The following is a 27091-nucleotide window of genomic DNA, read 5'->3' as shown; positions in this document are numbered from 1 at the left end:
TGGGGTATCAACAAATTTTTTTACTAATAACATCTTTGAGGTTTAGCTAATATTACTTACACCCCTGTTAAGAAGTCTTACCTTGAAATTAAACCTAGATATTCCAGATAATGAGTGTTTTCTTAAGTGTCCTGCTCTCAGAATACACAATAATGATATATTCTGTAATTAATACATTGCTACTAGTATTATCCGGGCAAATTTGATCACTACAGAATTAGAAGTACAATCCCACTGAACCCATATACAATCAAGTTAAAGATAACTAATTTGTAACTGGTGGATTAAAAACTGTTAAAATTGTGATCTGTCACTAAATTCTGAGGTTTTTTCCTGATTCTGCTTGCAGGCAGGGGCTTCTGTATCGAAGTGTGTGATCTGGGCCTAGCAGCAGTCAGTCTTCAGACAGACAGCTTAGGCCATGTCTATGCTACACAGTTTTGTTGACAAAAGACAACTTTTGTCAACAGAACAGTGGAGATGGACACATTGTAATGCTCTTCCCCCCAATTTAACTCTTCTGCTACACTGACATAATAAAACCACCTTGATGAGAGGCATAGAGCTTTTTCTGACAGTTAGAGCTATGCTGTGTGAGTTTATGTCACCCTAAATGGCCTCCAGGAGGTGTCCCATAATGCCCATTGTGACCACTCTGGTCACCAGTTCAAACTCTACTGGCCTGCAGCCAAGAACACAGGCATGTGCCCCTCCCCCTTTAAAGCCCTGGGCCTTTTTTTTTTAATTCCTCTTCCAATTTACTCAGTGTGGAAAGTTCACATAGCTTCTTCCCAGCTGACCATGCCAGCTCCCTGCAGAAAACACGCTCCCACATGAAGTACACAGGAGTTGTTGGATCTGCTGGGTCTGTGGGGAGAGGAGGTTGTGCAGTCACAGCTCCGCTCCAGCCATAGGAACTTTGATACCTATGGGCAAATTGCTCATGACATGGAGGAGAAGGGGCACAAAAGGGACACTCAGTAGTGCCGTGCTAAGATCAAGGAGCTGAGGCAGCATACCAGAAGGCAAGGGAGGCCAATCGTTTGCCTGGTACATCGCCAAAGACATGCTGCTTCTACAAGGAGCTGCACGCCATCTTCAGCAGTAACACAACTTCCACTGCCAAGAGCCCCATGGAGGGAGTGGCAGCAGAGTGGTGGATGAGGAACTGGAGTTGGAGGAGGATGCAGGACAGGCAACAGAGTCATCCAGTGGCATGGGAAGCCAGACCACTTTTTAACCCCAGAGAGGTCTACCCAGTTCCAGCACTCAGGCGCTGGCATGCCTGATGCAGGAGTGGGGAGCTCCGGTAAGTACTCATTGTGCTTTGATACTGCAGGGAGACATGAGGTAGAGCACTGCTTTTTTTTTCTTTTTTTTTTAAAGGGCTGAAGAGGGATAAGTGATAGAAATAACCAACACTATCTCTGTTTTCATCTGCTTCACATTCCCCTCTTCAGCCTTGCAGAGGGGGCCGTGTGGAAGCGTTTTTAATGCACACTGGGATGTCCTGGGAATCCTCCGTAGAGATCTCTAGGAATCTCTCCTGGAGGTACTCTGCAATCCTTTGCTGAGGGTTCCTTAGGAAGGTTCCTTGTCCCCCTCCCACCCCCTCACCGCCGGTAGGAAACTGTGCCATGCCAATCGGCAATAACTTCTGCAAGCACTAAAGCTGCACACAGGCGAGCAGCATACGGACCCAGTCTGAATCCTCATGCTTGTAAGAAATAGTAATGTTTGTATAGCTGTTTAGTAAAAATTTACTTAGAGAAATAAAATGAATATTTAATTGTCTCCTATAAAGAGTGTTTGCTGCTGAAATTCATACACATTTGCAAACTACAGTTAATGCTCACACAGCAATCATTACAAGGGTCATTCAATGGTACAAGAAAACAATGTCTGGTCCAATGCATTACAAAAAGACACATTACTGGGGCTCATTGTCAAAATGCTCCTTCAAAACCTTCCTGATCCGAATAGCCCCCCATTGTGCCCCTCTAACAGCTCTGATATCTGACTGCTCAAAAGCAGCTGCCTGCCAATCCACCTCAATGCTCCACCTCTGCAGAAACTTTTCCCCCTTAGCTTCACAGAGGTTAAGCAGAGCACAGCAGGCTGCAATGACCATGGGAATATTTTCCTCATTGAGGTCTAACATGCCAGAAAGGCAGCACCAGTGACCTTTTAACCTGCCAAAGGCACATTCAGTGGTCATTCTGCACCTGCTGAGCCTGATGTTGAAGCACTCCTGGCTGAAATCCAGGTTTCCAGTATAAGGCATCATGAGCCACAGGAGCAAGGAGTAGGCTGAGTCTCCCAGAATCACAATTGGCATTTCTACATCCTCAATTGGAATCTTCTGATCTGGAAAGAAAGTCCCTGCTTGCAGTATGCTATACAGGTCAGTTTCTTGAAGATGCATGTGTCATGCACTACCCCATGTTGATGTCAGTGAAATGACCACAGTGATCCTCCAGCACTTGCAATACCATAGAGAAGTAGCCCTTTCTGTTGATGTACTCATTCACAAGATGGTCTGGGGCCAAATGGGGATATGAATGCCATCTATCACCCCACCATAGTGAGGGAATTCCATTGCTGCAAAGCTATCCACTATTTCCCACACATTGCCCAGAGTCACAGTCCTTCTTCATAGCAGGCAGCAATTAATGGCCCTGCACACTTGAATCACTGCAACCCCCATGGTGGACTTCCCAACTCCAACTGATTCGCGATTGATTGGTAGCAGACTGGAGTTGTCAGCTTCCACATAGCAATCACCACTTGTTTCTCCATTGTGAGGGCAGCTCTCATTTTGGTGTCCGAAGGGGATAGGGGCAAGCTCTGCACACAGTTCGAGGAAGATGGCTTTGTGCATTTGAAGGTTCTGCAGCCACTGCTCGTCATCCCATACCTGCATCCCGATTTGATCCGACCACTTGGTGCTTGTTTCCTGAGCCCAGTAACGACTATGCACTGTGTGCAGCTGCTCTGTGAATGCCAACAGCAATCTTGAATTGTTTCTTTTCATGGCACACAGCAGGGCAGGCATCACAATATCATCAGATATGCAGCTCATGAAATACTGCAGGATCATCACAAGACTGGAGAGCAGTGCAGGGTCCATGCTTTCAGACAGAGATGGCTTCCTGCCTCATTCTAGGCAACAAATGAATCAGATTGCCTTCTGGCTCCCTCTGGTCTTGTTGCCCAGGATTTTCAGAACCCAAAGCAGTGGTAACTTAACCGTTTCACTCCAGGCAGCGTCAGGAATAAATCAATGGGAACACAGCGCTTCTGGCTGATGAAAGATTGATACAAGTAAGTGTGCTCTTTTCTAAAACTACTATTTATTAGATTTAAGCACACACAGATATCGCAAATAATTATCTAAAATCTGAGATGGTATTGAGTAATTAGCAGCAGGTCAGCGATGGCCAGTCACTTCCCTACTGGGGAGTATGGTGTCAGGAAAAATTTGGATAGCTTCAGAGAACTGCTCCAAAGTACATTCTATTATCTAGTCTTTTTATAACTTAATTTTTACAAAACACATAGTTCATAATGTCCCCTACTGGGTCATCACTTCTCCTAACTTCAGTAAGCTACTTATCAACGAAACAGTCCTAAAAATCTTAATCATAATAAGCTTCTATATCAAAGGTGCCCAAACTCAATGTCTCCATCCAACTTATTTTCTTTCAGTCTCATAATTTGTTGACTCTTTTCTCCCCTCCTCCCATTCTGATTAGCAGAAACTGAAAGCCTGCAGCTAGTATTTGACCTTGTCTCCAAAAGTCCTGCTTATCCAAATTAACCCTTTACTGTGTGGCATTCTGTTTGATTAATTAATGGTGGGAGAATGCACACAATATGGCCACTATTAGCTTGATCAAATTCTGGGGTAACACACCCTTCAATTCCATAGTAACAGTCTCACCCCAGCCCTTGTCACCAGGATCCCAAGACTCTTCCGCATCAAAGTAAAGGTCATCATCCTCCCACTCTGCATCACCCAGTGAATGCCATTAGTGGACTGTTATGGTCCCCAAGATTGGCATGTGCCCCGTGGTCGGAAGAGAGGCTCTGGCCAGGTGCCTACTGGCCATCAATGCCTTAATCATATCAGTGGGATGGCCCTTATTCATGGAGGCCCTTGTTCATGGAGGTCCTGCTCTTTGTCTCATTCAAAGGCAAAATCACCTACCAGATCTGCAGTTGTGTCCACAGATCACAACAGGCTGAGACTCCAGCTGTTTTCCTCCCCATGGACCTCCAGAGCCCTCTTGTCTTGGTGCATTATCCCTGGGGCAAGATCCGGCCTTGGCTCAATTACATGCCTCATCTTCCTCTCTGGACAAGGATGTACTACCTGGCCCATCCTCCCCTTCAATACTGGAGGACTTAAAGGCATATCAAGACCTTTTGCACCATGTGGCTGCATTCTTGGGCATCCTGCATGAGAACCCCCACAAGTTGGTGGACATTTTGCAGTCATCTGCCCGTTGGAGAGTTGCCCTCTGTAACCTCAGTGGGTCACAACTGAGAATACTAAATTCAGGACAACTGCTGCTGAAAAATAGGGCAGACACACCCCAAACTGGTGGTTATTCCTCCATAAGATAAAACTACTGTCTCACCACACTGGCTAACAAGAAGTCACGTAAGCAGTTTCCATAGATATTCCAGTTCTTGTAGCACCCCCAAAAACACTGAATTTAAAGATGAGTGGTTCTTTAAAAGCAGGCTTATCAAACATAAGGTTCTTCTGATCCCAAAGGATCTTACCCAAAAATCATGCTGTTACCAATCCTTTAGTATCTAAAATCTAAAGGTTTATTTATAAAAAGAAAGAAAGCTGAGAGTTAAAATTGTTTAAAGGAATCAAATACATACAATAAATGCAAAGTTTCTTCGTTCAGGCTTGTAGCAGGCTTAAGTTAAGTCTCTGGTTGCTTCCAAATCATTGGAAGGTCCTCAGTCCATTGGTTAGAATGCTCAATCATCTGGACTATGGACTTTTACTAATGGGAGCATTCTAACCAATGGACTGAGGACCTTCCAATCACCAGGAGGAGGGCTTCCTGACTGCTAAATTTCAGCATTGTGCCTGATGTTCAACAGGCCATCAAAGATTTGTGTTTCGATGGAAGAACCCTGTTCTCAGACAAGACCAATGACATGTTTCTTCAAGGACTCTAGGGCTACCCTGAGATCCTTGGGGGTGTATATCCTGCCAGTGCAGAGGCACCATTATGGTGCTCAGCAGCATCAGTATCACCAGCAGCATACTTTTGTGCAGCCCTTTTCCTTGAAGTGAGATTACCCTAAAAAGAGGGATAGATCACACAAAAAAATTAGCGGGTACTTAACTTGAGGTTACATGGTTTCTTTTAGGCATTTCATGTTACACAGACTCTATAAAGTATTTGCTATCACACAGGTCATAAAAGGTTTATAGCTTTTCACCAAATGCTCATTGGTTGCATTTCATTGCCTTGGTAACCTCATGACAGCACATGCATCACAGCTGCAAAATTCTGGTTTGCAGCACACTTTGCACAGATCAGTTGGTTTAATAAATGCAAATTTTAGGCAAAGATAGCAGTCTAATTTGGCAAAAACTTTACAAGTCAATCCTATTTTCCTGGGGTCACCAACACAGACAGTGTTCCCTTTCTATCCTAGCCGTTGCTTAGTGAAAGGACTTGAGTTGTAAACTCCTCAGTGAAATATGGAAAAGAGTCTGGGCTAAGCCTCAGAAGGGATCACAAATAGTTAATTTTAAGGTTATATCTTGTTGATATATTACTTTGATAATGGTGGACAAAATAAGTGGAGCTGGACGCTCCAAACATTGATCTTGTCAGGAAATGCATAGTATGTTTATACATATGGGACCTCAACCAAGTTTCTGGAGTTGTATATGCAAGGGAGCCACAAAGACTAACAGGTTACCAGAGCATGGCACTAGCGTGGGGGTAATCCACAGTTGGAATAGGGCTGGCCTGACATTTCCTACGACCCCATTCTTGGCCCTTCCATCCTGGAATGGGATGTGTAACTAGGGAGTCGGTATCTGCCTGACCTCTGGCCTCCAAAATGGCCCCTTGAGCTGTTACCAGCTGGCTCATTTTAAAGCATTCCTGAAACTGCTCTTAGGCTACTTCTCCACTTGTGACTTCACAATTACACATTGTTGTGCTATAACCTCACTGTACACATCTGAAGCCCTGAAGGATATTCCTGAAGGAGAGCTCACAGCAAGTAAACTAGGAAACATGAGGGGCGTGGGTATGTACATGCCTTTGCTGTGACATGGCCCTGTACCTGTTCTATGGTGCAGAGTTGATGGTGCAAGGGGCATATACCAGGTCACAAGTATTGATAGTCCTCTGGGTCTAGTCCCACAATACATTGAACCCTTTGTTGCCTGACCCATACCCAAATGTATTAAGGCTATGACTTCCCATTGCTAGCTGACATGCACTGAGCATTTCTGAACAGTTCATTGGTGAACTTGGTTGATTAACACAGACAATCATGTACCAACAGCTGCTGCCTGGTCTCTGGAGCACACCTGAGTGCTCATCAATGTATGCTCAGGGTAAACTATCCTCCAGGACTTCGCCAAAAGTGGCAGGAACATACACCAGTATTGAGAGATTTCACGGAGGCTGGAGGAGGCGAGCATTCACCAGACTCCGTCCTTATGCCAAAGCACCTGAGGCTCTTGTATCAGAGGGTAAAGGACTCAAACAATCACTCTGGGAGGGAACTTCACACATGCCCCTGCTACAATGAGCCGGATAGAGTGCTCTTAAGGGCTAAGAGTATGGATCCTGAGTGATGTATATCCCCCTCCTCAGCCCCACTGGCATCATCATATAATGGGACACCTATGAAGGACAGGGTAAGGAGACAGTAAGGACCGCTGCAGAAGTCCTGGGAGAGCTGTAGGAAGAGGAGCATTGATTTTGCACCTCTACTTGCTAGACTGGGTTAAGGAAGTCCCTTTCCCAATGAAGCCTGAAGAGTACCCAGACCCATTGCAGGAACCAGAAATTGAGGCTGTTAAGTTTTATAATGGACCCATACACACACTCCTGGGAAATTTTCACTCTTGCCTAAAGCCAGCACCCAACCTACCTCGCCCTCCACCCCGACCTGGTCCCTGAGCAACACCTGGCTGTAAACCAATGATTTCATTGAAATCCCATGAACCACTATAGCACATGTAACAGAAACTCTAACAAAATTATTAATGAGCAGTCACTGTGCCCCTGTGTCTGTGCATATTTTTGCCAGAACTTTGCCAGCAATAGTACCTGGACCAAATGGACATGGGAGTGGGGACAGGTTTGGAAAAGAGCCAGTGGGGAAAGAATAGTTTTATTATATTTACGGTTGTTCAGTGACCCAAAACCACCTTTCTTCCTCCTTCCCCGGTCTTTTCTTCCCCTTAGTAACAGGAGCCACACAGAAGCGGGTGGGTTAGTAGTTGCTGGCTTGAGTGTGGGCCTGCCTAGGTCTGGGAAGGGAAAGCGAATCCTTTGGTTGTCCAAGGAACATCAGAGCAATCCACTCTCCTTGTGACTATTTCAAATGTTTATTACTGTTCCCAGTCTGGTCTCTCCCACGCTGAGATACTTTGCTGAAGCAGGGGTGAGTGAAAGATCTGCTCTGGTGGTTGCACAAACACAATCAGTGAAGAGGTGACAGCCTTGCAGTGTTAACCAAAAGTTCAGGGAAGAAAATACACTTATGGTGTAACTGTCTGTTTCACAAGGGCTGGACTTTCTGGCAATGCAGAGGGGTAGTGATGGGGAAGACACATTCTTTGTGGTTCTCTGTTCCTCTTCCGTGGGAACTCTGCTCACATAGAATACAGTCAATTTTCTCTCAGTCGTAGAAGCATACTTTGGGAAATTTTTGGTGTAGAAGAAAATCAAGCTGGTTCTTCAGGTTTAATGACAGGTTTGAGCCAACTTCATAACTCACCAAACTCCTCCACTCAGCAATATGTAGAAGGGTGGCCATTTCCAGAAACATCTCTCTGGCATAGGTGGCCAGACCTCCTCTACAGGACTGGAAAGACATCTCTCTTTTCTATTCCAGTACCTTCAAAACTGCTATATTCTTCAAATGATGGCCAGTCTTCAAAGAGCAAATAGGTAACTCCTAATGTTGTCCCTGAAAGGAACCAAACCCCACCCCAAATGGCCCCTTCACACACTGTAAACTTTACAACATTTTAAAAACAATACTGCAGATTTCTAATCATTATTACGTTCAGCTCCTTCCTCATGGGCTGCAAAAGTTAGCCGATGAGGAAGGAGACTATAACGGTTGCATTCATGAGATGCCGAAAAGTATCAATATTGTGGCCTTTGGCGGCATAGTTACAGTATGTTATGTGGAGGAATTTCTTAGGTTCCTTCAAATATAGTGCTATCCTTGTGTGACTCAAAACACCAGGATAGAATTGTAGAATCAAGAGGTCCTCTAGTCCAGTCCCCTGCACTCATGGCAGGACTAAGTATTATCTAGACCATCCCTGACAGGTGTTTGTCTAACCTGTTCTTAAAAATCTTCAATGATGGAGATTCCACAACCTCCTTAGGTAATTTATTCCAGTGCTTAACCACCCTGACTGTTAGAAAGTTTTTCCTAATGTCCAACCTAAACTTGCTGCAATTTAAGCCTATTGCTTCTTGCAGTTCAGATTAACACACAGGCCCATGGGGCCCATGTCCAGGGGCCCCGGCCAATTTGGGGGGCCCCACAGGAGCACTGGAACCTGTATAGAAGTGGGGAGGCCCACCAGAACTGTGATCCAGCTCCCAGCTCCTCCTCTTCCCCCCTGAGGCCCTGCCTCCTTGACAGTCTGGAAGCCGGAACTGGGCTGTGGTATGGTGAACATATTTCCTCCCCTTCCCACCATGAGGAGCTGCCCCAAGCCTCCCTCTCCCACCCTCATGGAGCTGATCCAAGCCACTTGTCCTCCCTCCCACCATGCAGAGATAACCCAAACTGCTTGCTTGAACCACTGCTCCCCTATGTGGAGCTGGCCCCCGCCCCATGTGGAGCTGGTCTGAGCCCCTTTCCTGCCCCCCACAGATGATCAGTTGGCATGAGCAAATGGGACAAATGCCCAGTTTTGCCAAAAAAGTTGGGACATCAGGGGCAGCACTTAAAAAAGTGACTGTCCCAGCCAAAATGAGACATATGGTCACCCTAGGCTGTGATAAGAGCCTGCAGGGAGCCCAGGCCAGTGTGGGGAGCCTCAGACCCTCCATCTGTCCTGTAAGGTCTTACCATGGCCCGGCTCCAGCTTCTGGCCTGGCCAACGGGTGCAGACTTGGGGGGAAGAGCAGGAGCAAGGGGCGGGGCCCCATGGTGAGAGGGAGTGTGAGGGCCCAAATTTTCTTTGTGCCCAAGGCCCCAATAAATCTTAATCTGCCTCTGGCTTCCTGTTCTATCCTCAGAGGTTAACAAGAACATTTTTTCTCCCTCCTCCTTGTAGCAACCTTTTATGTACATGAAAACTGTTATCCAGTCTACCTCAGTCTTCTCTTCTCCAGACTAAACAAACCCAATTTTTTCAACCTTCCCACATAGGTCATGTTTTCTAGACCTTTCATCATTTTTGTTGCTCTTCTCTGGACTTTTTCCAGTTTGTCCACATCTTTCCTGAAGTGTGACACCCAGAACTGGACACAATACTCCAGTTGAGCCTAATCAACATGGAGTAGAGCAGAAGAATTTCTTGTTGTGTTTTGCTTACAATACTCCTGCTAATACATCCCAGAATGTTTGCTTTTTTTGCAACAGTGTTACACTGTTGGCTCATATTTAGCTTGTGATCCACTATGACCCCCAGATCTCTTTCCACAGTATTCCTTCCTAAGCAGTTGTTTCTCGTGTTGTATGTGTGCAACTGATTGTTCCTTCTTAAGTGAAGTACTTTGCATTTTTCCATATTGAATTTCATCCTGTTTACTTCAGACCATTTCTCCAGTTTGTCTAGATCATTTTGAATTTTAATCCCATCCTCCAAAGCACTTGCAACCCTTCCCAGCTTGGCATCGTCTTCAAACTTTATAAATGTACTCTCTATGCCATTAATGAAGATATTGAACAGAACTGTACCTAGAACTGATCCCTGTGGGACTTCACTTGATATGCCCTTCCAGCTTGACTGTGAACCACTGATAACTACTCTCTGGAACTGGTTTTCCTACCAGTTATGCACTCACCTTATAATAACTCCATCTAGGTTATATTTCCCTAGTTTGTTTATGAGAAGGTCATGCAAGACAGTAACAAAAAGCTCACTAAAGTCAAAAAACACCACATCTACCTCTTCCCCCCTATTCATAAGTCTTGTTACCCTACCAAAGAAAGCTATTAGGTTGGTTTGACATGATTTGTTCTTGACAAATCCATGCTGATCGTTATTTATCACATTATCTTCTAGGTGTCTGCAAATTGATTCCTTAATTATTTGCTTTATTTTCTTTCCGGGTACTGAAGTTAAGCTGACCGGTCTGTGATTCCCCAGGTTGTCTTTATTCTCCTTTATTGGTACTATATTTGCCCTCTTCCAGTCCTCTAGAATCTCATCCATCTTCCATGACTTTTTCAAAGATAATCGCTAATGGCTCAGGATTATTCTAGGATGTATTTCATCAGACCCTGGTGACTTGAAAACATCTAACTGGTCTAAGTAATTTTTAACATATTCTTTCCCTATTTTAACCTCTGATCCTACCTCATTTTCATTGACATTCACTATGTTAGATGTCTAATCACTACTAAACTTTTTGGTGAAAACTGAAACAAAGAAGTCATTTAGCATTTCTACCATTTTCACATTTTCTCTTATTGTTCTCCCCTCTCCTCCCCTTCCCCACCCACCCATTGAGTAGCAGGCCTGCTCTGTCTTTGGTCTCCTGTTGCTTCTAATGTATTTGTAGAATGTTTTCTTGTTACCTTTTATGTCCCTAGCTAGTTTAATCTCATTTAATATTCACATCCTACATACTATTGTGGTAATCTTTGCACAAAATATGCCTTCTGAGGTATCACTTAAAAACTAATAACTCACTGGTCAACAATCCACTGGTGGAATGTATGTAGCAATGTTATATGCAAAATTATGAATTTTCCCTGTATGATGTTTCTAGAACATATTAAAAGTGTTAAATAGGTCTTTTCTAAACAAAGGAATGTGGGTTTGCCTCAATTTACATATAAGCGGTAAGCAAGACCATCAAGACAGTGAGGGAGGAGATTACAGGAAACAAAATAATTTGCATTTTAGCAAACACCAGCGGGGGAGGGAGTGGACAGCACTGAGCTTCCTTCACCACCAGACTCCATGTCACATTCCTCATAGCTTGAATAAACTTTACTTTGAGGGGAAACCTTCAGAAGAATACTTTGCAAAGGTTTACTGATCTATAAAGATGGGGGAGGGCTGAACCTCAAGTGATAAGCAATTAAATCAATTGATTGTGTACAATATTTATGTGTTGTAAAAGGGTATAGAATGAGGTCTTTTCTGAAAGCTAATGACATTTAAAATCCTGGTGATTAATATAATTGTGAAATGTTTGTACTACCACTACATAAGGAAATATAGATACTTAATGATATTATGCTTTAAAGTCTGTGGCCAAACAGGGGGAAACAGTTCTCTCCCATACAGGAGGGAAGACAGCTATTTACTTGTCTCCAGTGAGATTAGACCAAAAACAGTGGAAGCCCCATTTACATAGAAATCAGCAAGGGGATGGGAAATCCACAGGAAGGGAAGAACAGCATGAGGGCATTCTTCCTCTTGAAACAAAGTTATTGAAGTTTTGGAAGATATAAGCAAAGACAGAAGCCATCTTTGGCACCCATCACTAGAAAAACACAAGGGAACGGAGGAGTCCTTCATCCAAGGAGAGATTCAAGTCTGGCAACTGAATATAGGTGAGAAACCTTCTTAGGCAAGGCTCTTTCAATTAAGAAAACAAGGGAAGTCAGCATCTTGTACTTCTGTGGAAGGTCTTAACTGAGGGATAGTCAACCATGGCTGGGAAGAAGGAAGACTAGTGAGATAAATCATCTGAACAAAGCCTGTACCTTGCTAGATTAAGTTTTAGACTATAGGATTCATGTTTTCACTTTTATTTGCATAAAGAAAAGGAGTACTTGTGGCACCTTAGAGACTAACCAGTTTATTTGAGCATAAGCTTTCGTGAGCTACAGTGTGAGACTAACACGGCTATTACTCTGAAACCTTTTATTTGCATGTAACCCTTTCTCACTTTATTCCTTTTACTTGGCATCACTTCACCTATGTCCTGTTATTAATAAATTTGTTTTATTTTACTATAAACCAACTCTGTGCTGTGTTTGCAGGGAAAGTAAGTTAATAAGCTGTGACGTGCTTATGTATCTTTAGAGGAACATACAAATCTTATTATTTCTCTGAACTGTCCAGAAGAGGACGGGGTATAACAGAGCACAAAGTTTGGATTCAGGACAGGGAGTGTGTTGAGGTCACCCGGCATGCAGTATCCAAGGCTGGTAGAGACCAGGAAGTGTTACTGGTGTGCTGCTGGCAGGCTCATGAGGTCAGAGTTGCTGGACTAAGTTTGCAGTTATACATAGATGCTGATGGTGTAACATATCTACTTGTTGCTGACTGTGAACATGGCAGGCAGGAAGTTACAGTGGTAAAGTATTTAAGGCACACAGGGTTACAGGGCAGCCAGTGACTCAACCCCTCACTGGTCTGGATTGTACTCTCAAACCCTGTGTCACCTAGTCTTTGACGTGGCAGGAACTTCTGATGTTGACAGTGAAACCGTTCTGCCATAAGGGCAGGAGCAGCACCTAGAGACAGCAGAGGCAGATGGAGAAGGACCCTGGAGGACCTGCTCATTGGCACTGACAGAAAGAGTCAGGAGCAGTTTGAGTTCCTTAGAAGGAGGAAAGACGAAGCTCCTCAGCAGGATGATGCACTCATGCACTGGTTCCTTGGAATGGAGTCACACCAAAGAAAACAGTAATATGCCCAGAGGGAACAGGGCCAGGTACTCATTCAGTTACTAGTGTAACTGGTGAGTGAATGCTTTTGGGACCCAACTGCCACCATGGCATATACTACTCAGTGGGACCTGGCACCAACACCTCCTCTTCATCCTCCTCCTCTAGCTGCCTCCTACTCTTCTCTGGAACCACCACCCCCCACCCCACCCCCATTACAGGGCAGAGCATGTTAGATGCCTGGCACAGCATCCTCCACTGGCACCTGAAAACCCTTGCAGGGGAACACTCCAGAGCACGTGGGCAGAAAACAGTGAGCCCAAGCCAGTCCCTTACCCCAGTCTGTGTTTGACTCCCAAACTGCATGCAGGAGACATCCCCATTTATACCCCTACATGATGTTCTGCAGCAGGGGAAGGGCAAGGAGACAGATTCACAGACATTAATGCACATTTTTCAGGGAATTTCATCCTTTATTTGTTCATTTCCAGTATTTGTTAAAAACATTTGGTTCTGTGTTCCATTATTCTCTTTAACTAAAAGTTACTGTTCACTTACATTTTGTGTGCGCCTTTCTTTCTGAATATGATCAACAGGATATTTCCCACACATTTGGAATAGGTCAGCAAGATTTACAGCACAAGACTAATGTCTACAACTGTCTGGTGCTATGGAAATGTATTTAATTCTTTGTCCCTCCCACTCCCCCATCCCCTCCTCCAGCCATCAGTTTCCTAATCTTTAAAAATAAAATAAAATAAATCCAGTGTTCATAACACTAAACTGTGAAATAACTGTTGCTGTCCACAGCACCGGAACATGGAACAGAAGAGACATGTACATAGACATCTTTATGCCTTTGTAAATAATGCAAGTGGCAATACAGAGAAATGAAATAAAACTACAAAATGAGCAGTGCAGATATCTGACACTGAACTATGCTTTAATGGCCCCTTACCCCTACCCCTAACAAACATTCACCATTTTCAACCTTGGGAGTACTCACGCATAGCAGCTGATAAGTGCAGTAAGCACTGGTGTCAGAGAAAATTGTGAAGATAAAACCTTACTAAACTGTGTGTCAAGTTCTTAAACAATGATTAAGTACTCCCCATAAAGTACCCTTAAACAGAGCTGTTAACATATAACAAAAATATTGCTCAGTCTCTGTAGTACAAAACCATTACCAAAGGTATTAACCTTGTAGAGGGGCCCTCACATAATTGTCTATTTTCAGTTGATATATTAACACTGGCTGCTGGGGATTGAAACCCACTGAGGTATGTCACAACACAACTGTGTGGCAATGATCTATTGAGCTTTTCCAGCAGCACCATTGCATCACATAGTGTCCCTTGGCACAGTCCAAAGGCACCTCCTAGCTCCCTGCTATTCCAATATGTGTGAGTGTAGTGAGGGGGCGTGGCCTCCCTCCCAGAGTGACAGAGGGATAGCCACTACTGCCTGATGCTGGGCAGAGCCAGGACACCATACCCGCCCTGCCAGAAGCAGTGGGGCGGGACAGGAACTGGAAATATAAAAGGCAAGCCCTCCAGCTCAGTTGGAGAAGACATGCCGGAGGAGAAGGACACCTTCCACCCACTGCTGGACTTTGGGCCCAATGACAGCTGCTACAGCACCTGAGACCTGAAGAGACTGCCAGTCGCTGGAGTTGCCGAGAAGCTGTTGGGGCTTCCTTTACCTTGGTGAGATGAATGATGACCCCGAGACCCAGGTACCCCCAGGTACAGGAGTGTAGAAAGTGGCCCAGGGAAGCCGAATATAGTTCTGCTGTGTTGCTGACAGCCTGCCAGTGTGTTGTGGTTGGATTCCCTGCTGACCCAGTGACAGACAATTCCACCACTGTTAGAGCCCTGGGCTGGGACCCGGTGGAGTTGGGTGGGCCGGGATCCCCTACCACATCACCCAGGAGTGACAGGCTCCCTACTCTAGGCCAAGAGGCCTGGATTTGTTGGTGGTCTGCTAGAAACTAAACCCCCAACAGTTTGGTGCCTCGGTATTATTGGCAGGTTATAAGTCCCTGAAAATAAGGGTGAATAATGGAAAATGGTAGACAAAGATAATGCAAAGAGCATCATTCTGTCAAAAGTTCTATGTAGTTTCAGAATACATTCTTGTTACTACAGTAAAAATAAAATAAAAAAGAAATAGTGAAAAGAGAGAATTTTTCTTTTGTTTTTATTTGCTAGTGTAAAGCTAAAACTAGCTAAAGAATATTCAACTAAAATGATCTCATTAACTCAGCTATTCTAGAACATTATTTAATTTTCATGGACTGAAACATAGTACTGCAGTAGCATTACAGTGGTTTAAAGCATTGGTGCCAATGTAAATCTGTGGGAAAAGCTTTTCATTATCAGTTATTTTACTTACACAGTAACAGCTGACATGTGAGGCATTGTTTGAAATTAGTGTCAGAGTAGGAGGATTTGATAGCTCAAGGTCCAGCCTCCAAAGAATTGCCCAACACCAAGTTTGTCATTACTATTAGATGCTAAAAATATATAGCTTTTTTTTTCCTTCCTTTTTTTGGTGATAAAGCCCTATGAATAGACTTTTCTAGATGATTAATGCATTATACACTAGCCAATCAAATTGTTTGAATCATTTCTCAATATTCTGTTCATCTTACAGTATCTGTGTTTTGGGATGCACTGTGGAACGCTGATGGCACATTCTGTCACTCCACAGGAGAGTTGTTTTTATTGTTCCACAACATTTTTACTTGACACTTTCTCTATGCCTCACTGAAATCCCATGTCCCTTCTAGGCTTTTTCTCCAGCATCTATAGACCTATCACCATTTTCAGCATGATCTCAACAGGGTTATCTTGTTGGTAATTCCAGCCACACTTCTGTATGAATTTAAAATGGTTATTAAATAAGCCATCCTGTTTCAGTCATTTAGGATTGCATTTGGAAGGAATGTTTATATTCAGAACACTGCTGATGCCTCACCCAGTCCTTTACTGACCTGCTGACATCAGGAAAAAAATGTTTTGTAGCGTTAATACTCTGAGCATCAAACAATATAATCTTCACATAATCAGTTGAAGTTCCACCACATCAAGTTTTACTAAAGCAACGATATATTTTTAGTCCAAATATGTTATCTTGTCAAACTAAAGACAAACAGCTTGTTTAAAATTTACAACTAGATCAGAGATGCCTCTGTTTCATAAAATATTTGAAAAAGCTTCTAATGCTAACCTTAGAATTTTGTACGCAAAAAATGTTTTGCTTTCTGTTCTATTAAATAAGAGTGCTCTCATGTTGATTTACAGATTATAATTAAAACTTGCAGAAACTGTTATTGATACAAAATTCAGAAGATGGGAAGAGTTTTCTTATATATGCATTGAAATTATTTTTGAGCTTTAAAAATAGATCTTATTCTCATTAACACTAAGTCCTTCTGTTTATGGAAAGAGGCCTTAAAGGGCGAGTAAATATAATTTTCAGGGTTCGTGCCTCTAATAAAACAATGACCAAACACAGATGCTTTGCAATGAGTCTGACACTTTGTTACACTTGGATTTTCCTTGCTACTACAATCAACTTTCCTTTTATTTAAACACCATTGTGTGTACTGAATTCCACCCAAAAAGAGTAACTAAATTGAAATAAATATTTTTCAGATTAAAATTCTCAACTGCAATAATAAATTCCTTTAAATGGATACTCAATTGAGTTTATTATTCGTTTCCCTCTTTTGTCATTCATGTAATTATTTTTATATATCTTTTCACAAGGTACTCAAATCCACCCCTTGATTCTCTCCACTGCTTCATTAAATCTGAATCTGTATTAAAAACTAGTCAAGATCTACTTCATTCTATGTCAGATTTCAGAGTAGCAGCCATGTTAGTCTGTATTCGCAAAAAGAAAAGGAGTACTTGTGGCACCTTAGAGACTAACAAATTTATTTGAGCATGAGCTTTCATGAGCTACAGCTCACTTCACTGAATGCAACCGATGAAGTGAGCTATAGCTCATGAAAGCTTATGCTCAAATAAATTTGTTAGTCTCTAAGGTGCCACAAGTACTCCTTTTGTTCATTCTATGTGTGTTCTATAGCCTAAGGTCCTAATTCTCTTTCCACTGCAGTGTAAATAAAATGTAGTTCCCTTGATGTCAATGGAGTTACACTGGTATAAAACAGGTGGAAGGGAGAGGAGAATTAAATGCCTACAGTACTCATGCTTTCCCACTATTTTTAGTCCTAACTCTTCCTTGCAAAGGAAAGGAGCTGCTTGAGTTAGCATGACTCCTCCCACTCTCTCCCAGTCCAAATGAGGCATTTCCCATATCTGTCAGCCCTCACATTAGTACCTAAACAAATGCACTAAGGACACTTCTCCCCTGATAAGAGGTTCTTGCTGCTTTTATTAAAGTTTATGATTTTGTATATCTCCTGTTTTTAATAATGCAATAGGTCCACCACCAAGAAGATGGCTGAAATGCTGTCTAAGTTACAACTGACTAGACCTATGAGTTTTAACAAGGAAAAAAAAAGGGAGGAATGTTGTGAGTTTGACAACAAAAATACAACAAAGGGATGGGTTGGTCTGTGCGGTTTATAAAAATTCCTGAATTCATTTGTCTTGACCCAATAAAAGGAAAATTGTGCTTGTGAGACAAGCAAATACTAAAAGGATTGATTGTACTAGCTCACCTTTTAGTTCAGATAAAAGTCAGTCTGAATTCAAGGACCAAATTTTCAATTCAACCTGTTGAAGTGCACCCATAAAGTTATTTAATTATAGTGGGCTGGTGTGATGGGGTTGAGACTTACCACCGCAGTGCCTCCTGTTGGTAACTCTGGGAATTACCTTAGTCCATGTGGAGCACCCTCCGCTGGTGGTGTCCCATCCATCTCTCACCCTCTGTTGGTGTCCGGACCCGCGTTGCTCCCTTCAGAAATTTATTATGTGCACGCATAATTTCCTTTTTCCTCCACAGAAGTGGACTGCAGAGATGTTGGCCACCACTAGGTGCCACTGGACCCTGCAGAGCCCAGCTCACAAATAGAATACAAGGCTGCCGGGTAGAGGGAGTGGACTAGAGGGTTCCCAGCAGCTTCAGTTAACAGCATGCCCTGAAGGAAGCAGGTGTGCAGGAAACTCCATGCAAGCCTGGGCCCAGCATCAGGCTGTTTCTCCCTCTGGATCCCTGGGCTCTAGGGGGGATAGAGGGTGTGAGTGTCTGGCCCCCCCAACTAGGCTCTGGGGCGGAGGGGGCAGAGAAACAGGAACTGGATTGTCATAGGGGTCTCTTTAACTCTCTGCTCCTGAGGGAACATTTGTATGTGTCTGTATTGTACAGACTTACTTGCTGACAGGTATTTTGAAATAAAATTAATTGAAACTGGCTTGATTATATTGTGTTATTTTGACAAATAAAATTTGCAGAATTTTTCAATATTATACACAGAATTTTTAATTTTTTAGTGCAGAATTTTTAATTTATTTGGTGCAGAATTCCCCCAGGAATAGGTAGTGTAATCATTCACTAACACTAAGTCATTCTAAAATAAATGACAGGTTTCAGAGGAACAGCCGTGTTAGTCTGTATTCGCAAAAAGAAAAGGAGTACTTGTGGCACCTTAGAGACTAACCAATTTATTTGAGCATGAGCTTTCGTGAGCTACAGCTCACAGCTCACGAAAGCTCATGCTCAAATAAATTGGTTAGTCTCTAAGGTGCCACAAGTACTCCTTTTCTTTTTTCTAAAATAAATAAAACCTTTGTAAATAAACCAGTTTGCTATTGTGTCGTAAAGGCAAAACATGTCCAGTTTATGGAATGTCTATAAAATGAGAAGAACCATAGCGTTCCACTCATATGTACACAAAAGGTTTTGCTAATGATATGTCAGTAGACATAAGAGATTTATAGAGTGCTAAATTAGAATAAAATACTGTACTGCAGGATATTCTACAGTAATTGTCCCAAACACAATATTATAACCAGAGCTGCATGAATTTCTAGAAAAACTGCTTGCAAATATTCACTCTGCTAGAAATCTCAAATTTGTTTTGGTTGTGTTAACACCCGTTTCTGTTCACATTCCTTTAATATTCATTTGAATAAATGATTGCTGAAACAGCAAGTTTTCAGGAAACATTAAGGGAAAAATCCCTCTGTTGATACTCACAATGTCTTGTCAACTGTTGAGAATTGGCCACATCCACTCTGATTGATTTGGCCTCATTAGCACTGACCCCCCGACTTGGTAAGGCAACTTCCATCTTTTCATGTGCTGTATATTTATACCTGCCTACTGTATTTTTCACTCCATGCATCTGATGAAGTGGGTTATAGCCCACAAAATCTTATGCCCAAATACATTTGTTAGTCTCTAAGGTGCCCCAAGGACTCCTCGTTGTTTTTATTCAGGAAAAGTAACTTTTGAAGTTCAAATATGCTACAAACCTAAGTCTAAGAGTTACATTCATCCAATCAGGGAACAGAAGCAATACCACATGACCTAGCCAATATCTTTTGAATTTTAAATATAAAATATTTGCAACAATTTGCTCAGCCTTCAAACCCAGAATTATTTGCAAAAATTATGTAAATAATTTGAATAATGAATGCATTAATGAAAATCACTAGCTGCTTGTAGATAATTTTCTAAAAGAAAAAAAGCAGGATTCATCAGACAAATTATTTATTTGTTTAGTTCTAATAGTGATAATATTTTAAATGATCAGGCCTAATTTTTAAAACTGAACCACCACCATTATTGTCACAGTTATTCACTTTGGGATTTTTGTTGTTGTTTTTCATTCTGCAGCCTACAGCTGTACATTTTCTATTTAGGTTCTAAACTCTTAAGGACAAAGATCTTATCTTCTTCCCTTTGTACTTGCCTTAAAAGTATACATTGCACTGTCAGACACTATTGGAGGTACTTAAGAAGAAGAAAATTGGATTCTATTCAGTTCTGCCACATGTGTAACCTTCAACAAACCATTTCACTTCTGTGCCTTGGTTACACTGTGTGCAAATTGGAATGGTTATGCTTCCCACCTTACAGAGGTGTTATGAAGCTAAATGCTTTAATGTTTGTAAAGTGCTTTGAGAATCTCTGTTGGATGTTGCCTTGAAAGTGGCCTTAAAAGTGGTGTTTGTTTGTTAGAAGGATGTAGGAAAGAAAAGGTTTAAAATAAACCTTTGTTAAGCAACTGCTTAATTGATTCCCCATACCACCTTTCTTAGGGTTCTTTTAATTTCAATTGCTTAGCTAAAAAAAATGACTCAGTTGAAATTAGTTTTAGAGTTTATTAAATATCCTTAACAATAGCAACTATAATAGTATAGGATATAAGAAGGCAAAAATGGTATTGGACTATAATTTGGCTACATAAATTTGAAAATTACTTGAAATACATGTCTGCATCTACTCAAAGAAGAGACTAAATGGTTATATCAATGAAGTGTGTGCGCCCTGCATGCTGGAGCCAGAGACTTTTGCCTAACAGTATCTGTAGAGGGGTGGCACTCGTGTCTTGTGCCTGTAGCTCCTCCTCTGGCTATATGAAGCGGTGGTGCCTCAATCCCCCTCAGTTCCTCCTTACTTTCCATCAGCTGCAGTTGGAGCACTGGGCAGTGGTTGCTTCACAGCCTTGCAAATTTATATCTTATCCCAGTTTGTTGTATATAGTTAATAATTAGTTAGTTAGTTTTAGTGGGTTCGAGAATTCACTGGGTTTGAGCATTGCCCTTTGTGTGGAGTGACCCCCACACATGGTGCTTGCTTTGCTGTGGCAAAGCCACCTTAAGAAGTATTGCTTGATCTGCAGATGATTCTAGAAGCAACTCAGGTGGTGTGGGACTTTCGCCTTAAGCAGCACCTGCTTGAGCAGGCAATGAGGCCTGACCCAACACTGAGGCCTTCCTCCGGCCTCAGTTTTCCCTCTGGCTCAGAAAGTTCTCCAACCTCCTGTTCCACGGCAGGGACCTCTTTGAAGAAGCACAGGAGTCGTTCTCCGTCATTGGCTCCAAAGAAGAGGTCACATAAGATGGATCGAGAGCAACTCTTCTGCCTCCTGTAAGAAGAGCACAGACCAACATGGTGCTGGTTCTGGCACAGAGGATGGTGCAGGTGCTTCTGACTCTCTCCCTCTGTACAGGGTAGGGAAGGCAGACACCCTGTATTATTGACTCTGGTTCTGGCCTCTGGGCCTCTATTGAGTCCAGTGCTGATAGGAATGATGCCAGTACCAACAGTATCAGTGACTTTGGCATACCAGGCTGCAGTGGACCTGCTCTACCTTTCAGTTCCATCCTCGCCGCTTGTCCAGGACTTTGTAAGGCTGGTACTCACAATGGGACCCTAGTTGGAGAGTGCTGCTGAAGTTTCAGCACTGCACAACAAAGCACCTCTTCTGGGGGGTTGTACGGACATGATACTAGAGAGAGTACAGGCTCTTTTTAGTTGGCTTTTCCTCGGCACCAACGAAAGAGGTGCCGCAGATGGTGCCATGGAGGTTGTTGCCACCCTCAACATCAAGGCAAGCAGGTGCTCCAGTACTGAAATTTACACCAGGATCAACCTTGCCTGTAGCATCGATCATTTCGGTACCAGTGATGCCAACTACTTTGGGAGTGCTGAACCTGACCTCATTCTGGGCTATGGATCAGTCAGATCACCTGTTGGCTCCTTCTGGAGTCCCCGCCCTCCCACCCCCCCACATGTCTCTGAGGTCCCAAGACTCCTCTGCTTCAGAGTTGAGCTCTTCATTCTCCCACTCCACTTCACCTGAGAGAGTCTGCTGGTCCCTGGTGGACTGCTATGGCTATCAAGGTTGGCATACACCTCAAGGCTGGGATGGAGGTCCCTGGCCCAGTGACTATAGGTCACCAATGCCTTACCCATACCAGTGGCAGCCTTGGGCACAGTGGGAGGCTCCTCGCTCTCAGAGGTCTCGCTCGTCATCAAAGTCAAGAGCAAGATCCCCTGCTCATGTGGCATTGGTGGGTGTGGACCAGACACGTGTTGTTCCCTTGCCTGTGGAGTCGCCACAACTTCCTCATATGTAGGTGTTGCCTCAGGAGCAGGACCTGTCCCCTAGACACTGTCAGATTGGGCTATGCCATTCAGTTCCAATCCATGCCCCCCTCATCACCCTCACCCTGTTCCTCTTCGGGGACCCCTTTCACCCTCTTTGAGCAAGTCAGCTCTCTGATAGCACTGGGAGTGGTGGAGGCGGTTCCGTGAGAACAAAATGGTCATGGGTTCTACTCCTGGTATTTCCTGATACCAAAATCCAAAGGTGGGATGAGACCTATCCTTGACCTCCGCTGACTCAACAAGTTCATCAGATACTTTAGGTTCCACATGGACACTCTAACAGCTATCCTCCCTGCTTTGTCTCAGAATGATTGGTTTGCTGCTCTGGACCTTCAGGACACCTACTTTCATGTGGCCATTCTACCAAGTTACAGGAAGTATCTTCACTTTGTGGTAGGAAACCACCAGTTCATGGTTCTCCCATTTGGTCTCTTTTCTGCCTCCTGAGTCGTCACCAAATGCATGCTGGTGATCAAGGAGTACCTCAGAAGGAAGGGAATCCATATTTTCCCTTGCCTTGATGGCTGGTTGCTGAAGGGCAACTCCATAGAGGAGGGTCTCACCCATATTGACAGCATTCTGTTTGCTCGACCATTTGATATTTTTTCTAAACAATGCCAAGTCAACTTTATCCCCCACTCAACGAATATAGTTAATTGGAACCCTGTTAGATTCCATGACATCAACCACTGCTGACCAACCACTTCCAGATTATTTTAATGCTATTCCTCAGTTTGCAATCACAACCATCCACGGCAGTCCTCATGTGCCTGAGCCTGTTAGGCCACATATCCACTTGTACACAGATGGCCCATCTTGCCAGGTTATGTTTTTGTCCTCTTCAGATGTGTTTCGGTACACTTTACATCCCTTCCCTGCATTCTTTAGACAGGTTGCTTTGCCTTCCTCCATCAGGCATGGAATCTTTGCACTTATGGGAGTCCCCACACAATGTGTGCCAAGGGGTCCCCATCGCTCGGCCCTTTCCCACCAAGTCAGAGATTACCAATGTGTCCCTTCTGGGTTGGGGAGTGCATCCCGACTTGCTGCAGGTGCAGGATCTGTGGTCAGAACAGGAGGCCACACCGAGTTTTGGAACTTCAAGCCATCCACAACATGTGTCGTACCTTCCGGGACTGGATCAGGAATTCAGTGGTTCACATACTCACAGACAATACCACTGTGATATACTATATGAACAAACAAGGGGGAGCTCACTCCAGAGCACTCTGCCTGGAGGTGATCAACCTGTGGCAGTTCTGTATCAAAGAGGACATCACCCCAATAGCAGTCCACTTACCAGGGGTCCAGAACCATCTTGCGGATCATCTCAACAGGTTTTCTCCTTGAGTCATGAGTAGTCCTTAAAGACGGAGGTTCTTCAGATGGTGTTGACTACGTGGCATTCCCACGATCAACATCTTTACGACAAGGGAAAACAGAAAATGTTGCCTAGTCTGCTCTTGTGAGGGGCCCAGCCCGGGCTCCCTCTCTGATACTTTCCACTGTAGCTGGAAGTCAGCTCTGCTGTATGCATTCCCTCCTGTCACAGTGCTTCCCCAGGTCATGGCCAAAGCGGATCAAGCCAGACTCATCCTCATTGCCCTGGCATGGCTAAGGCAGCACTGGTTCTTGGATGCTCCTTGCACTGTAGGTTCAGCCTCCCATGCCACTTCCTCTCCTTCCTGATGTCCTCACACAGAATCACAGTTGCACCCAGCATCCGGCTACCAGTTCCCTGCACCTTATAGCGTGGCTTCTGGGTGCCTGAATGAGGAGAGAGGGCATTGCTCGGAGGCTGTCCAATAGGTCCTACTTAACAGTAGGAAACCTTCCACTAAAACAGCCTACTTGGCAAATTGGAAGAGGTTTTCCATGTGATCGTTGGATCATGGGGCCTGTGACATTATCTGATTAAATATGATCATGTAGATCATTGTTGCAACCACTGTTCTATATTTGCAATAAATCTTGTGCAAAGGTTGTCAAGTAAGGTGTTTATGGAAGGGTTATGATTTGCTGAATAAGCTTATGTTAATTGTATGTATGTATCATTTTTGTATTTAAAGCTATGAGTATTGGCTGTATACCTGGATTTCAAATGTTTGCTCCTGGGGTAACGCCCACAACTTGGAAGGACTATTCAAATTGAGTGGCCCATCAACAGAAGATTTAACTCACAATGAAAGATGCCCATCTTTTCTGAATGGACTTTCCTGTGAAGGTGCTGTTTGAGATATAGGTAATGACTTATACTGTGTCTAGGCGGAATCATGCATGGACATGTGACTTGCCCATGGGACTTCAAACAATATCTTGTCACCTATGATTTTCCACTAACTGTGCTGAGGGCTTTGTTTGAAACAATGGGTTTCCCTCCATATGGCAGAAACTATAAAAGGCCATGGAAACACCTCCATTTTGCCTCTCTCATGCTCCAGCTTCTGTCCTACTCCAGCCTCTGGACTATGAACTTATACTAATGGGAGCATTCTAACCAATGGAGTGAGAACCTTCCAATGATTTGGAAGCAACCAGAGATTTGATTTAAGCCAGCAGTTTATTCTATCACTGCTACAAGCCTGAACCAAGAACTTTGCATTTATTGTATGTATTTAATTCCTTTAACCAGTTTTAACTCTCTGCTTTCTTTCTTTCTTATAAATAAACCTTTAGATTTTAGATATTAGAGGATTGGCAACAGCATGATTATTGGGTAAGATCTGAGTTATATATTGACCTGGGTGTGTGGCTGGTCTTTTGGGATCAGAAGAACCTTTTGTTTGATGAGACTGATTTTTAAAGACCCACTTATCTGTAAGTCTAGTGTTTTGGTGGTGATACAAGGACTGAAATATCTAAGGAAACTGCTTTTATGACTTCTTGTTAGCCAGTATGATGAGACAGAAGTTTACTTTTGTTGCTAGTTTGGTATATCTTATAGAAGTATAACCACCAGTTTGAAGTGTGTCTGCCCTATTTCTCAGCTGTTTGTCCTGAATTTGGTATTCTCAGTTGTGACCCATGGAGGCACGGTTACAGGACCCACCTGGTGGAGGCTTCCATCCAGACATTTTGGAATACCTGTTGCATCTTCAGGAATTGGGCCTAGCACTCAGTTCTCTGAGAGAGCACTTGGCACAATATCAGCATTTCATCTACCTGTCCAAGGGACATCAGTTTCCTACAACACCATGGTGACGACATTTCTGGAAGTCCAAGTGCCAGCCCCCTTGTGGGACCTGAATACGGTTTTAGCAGCTCTAATGGGGCCTCTATTTGAGGCCCTTTCTTCATGACCACCATCCCTTCTGTCTCAAAAGATTGCATTCTTGATAGCCATTAACTGTGCCAGGAGGGCATTTGAGTTGTAGGCCCTTGTGGCTGGGCTTCTTTATATGCAGATCTCCAGGGACAAGGTTACTCTTTGTTGACCACACCTGAAGTTCATATCCAAGGTGATTTCTCAGTTTCACTTGAACCAGGTGGTATATTTGCCTGTAGTTTTTCCCCAAGCCACATTCCTCACCAGAGGAGCAACACCTCCATATGCTAGATATTAGATGCTGTCTAGCCTTCTATCTGAACTGAATGGAACAGTTTTATGCTTCACCTTGCATGTTTGTCTTATATACGGACCACATGAAGAGTCAAGCAGTCTCTGTGCAGACCATCTCTAGATGGATAACACCTTGCATCAAGACTGCATGCATGATAGCGTCAGCTATGCCTCCTCAACAGATACGGGTGCATTAAATGAGAACACAATGCTGGTGGCGTTCCTCAATGAAATTTCCATATTGGACATTTGTAGGGCAGCCACATGGTCGTCCATGCATACCTTTATGGACCATTACATGATCACTGCTTCTTCCACAGTGGATGTTAATGTCAGCAGAGCCGTCCTGAGATCCTTGCTCAGTTAGATTCCATGCCCTGCCTCTGGATGGGGGTACTGCTTGCTAGTCACCAATTGGAATACATCTCTGAATCTACTCAAAGAAGAAATGGTTACTGTAACTGTGCTGTTTCAAGATGTGATGCAGATGTGTATTCCATGACCCACCCTCCATCCCCTCTGCATCAGAGTCTCTCCCTGTACGTTGGATATGAAGGAACAGAGGGGTGTTGGGGCAGCACACCTCATATAGCCAGAGAGAGGCTACAGGCATGTGCCCCTCTATGGGTACTGCTAGGCATATGCGGAGCGTGCACACAGCTACTTGGAATACATGACTGCATCACATTTAGAAGAACCATAGTTACAGTAAGTAACCATTTCTTTTTAAAATCACATTACATAACCACAATAGAAAATAACACCTACTCAATTATTATCTTGGGAAGGTGACTTGTTTAGATTTTTGACTTGAGTCCCTCAGAATAGGGCCTCACATGTTCCAATTGGTTATCATCTCTGGGGTTGTTCACACAACAGAGAAAAAGTAATCCAAAGCTAGATCACAAAACAATGTGGTCAATTACTTACATGCCAATTCACCAGGGTCTCCTTTCCTATAGATCAATAGTAGTCAACTCTTTTTTAACCTATTTCCCAATTCATGTTAATAGCCCCAGGATCTGACTAACATTTTTAACAACCTAAAATAAACTCCATTTATGATAGCCTGTATAGAATATAGTACAAGAAGCTAGCACACTTGGTTGTATTTTGTCTGTATGCACCTAGAACTTGAAAGGCAGTATGAAACCATTAACTATGGTAGACACATATACAGATCTACAATATTAGTTAACAACAGTAACTTGTTCAGTTTTAAAGCTACTTTATAACCGTCTTGATTGGAACCTGTTACAAAACAAAGACACATTGTGTAACTCTGTGACCATCTGTAAAACACATACACAAGCATATACGCTTTCTTTCTAATTAGGTATTTAGTTTCAGGAAGTAGTCAGCTGACTGATTTGGGTCATCACCCAA

The 27091-nt window shown here is 43.3% G+C and overlaps 1 protein-coding gene across 2 annotated transcripts in view; it reads left to right on the top strand.

Annotated features, from left to right (window-relative positions):
* The window catches only part of DNAJC5B (DnaJ heat shock protein family (Hsp40) member C5 beta), a 93032-nt gene that overhangs the window by 5631 nt on the left and 60310 nt on the right, over positions 1-27091 (top strand). Inside the window, exon 1 of one of the 2 annotated variants that reach the window (XM_073331020.1) lies at positions 14536-14753. The exons of the other annotated variant lie outside the window; for it this stretch is intronic. The gene's annotated coding sequence lies outside the window, so the exon portion shown is untranslated. Of the gene's footprint in view, positions 1-14535; positions 14754-27091 lie in introns of those variants that run through there. 2 annotated transcript variants of the gene reach the window in all.

The sequence above is a fragment of the Lepidochelys kempii genome, chromosome 2 (genome assembly GCF_965140265.1).
Source record: "Lepidochelys kempii isolate rLepKem1 chromosome 2, rLepKem1.hap2, whole genome shotgun sequence".
Taxonomy (NCBI): Eukaryota; Metazoa; Chordata; order Testudines; family Cheloniidae; genus Lepidochelys; species Lepidochelys kempii.
This window is presented reverse-complemented; position numbering and strand designations above follow the sequence as displayed.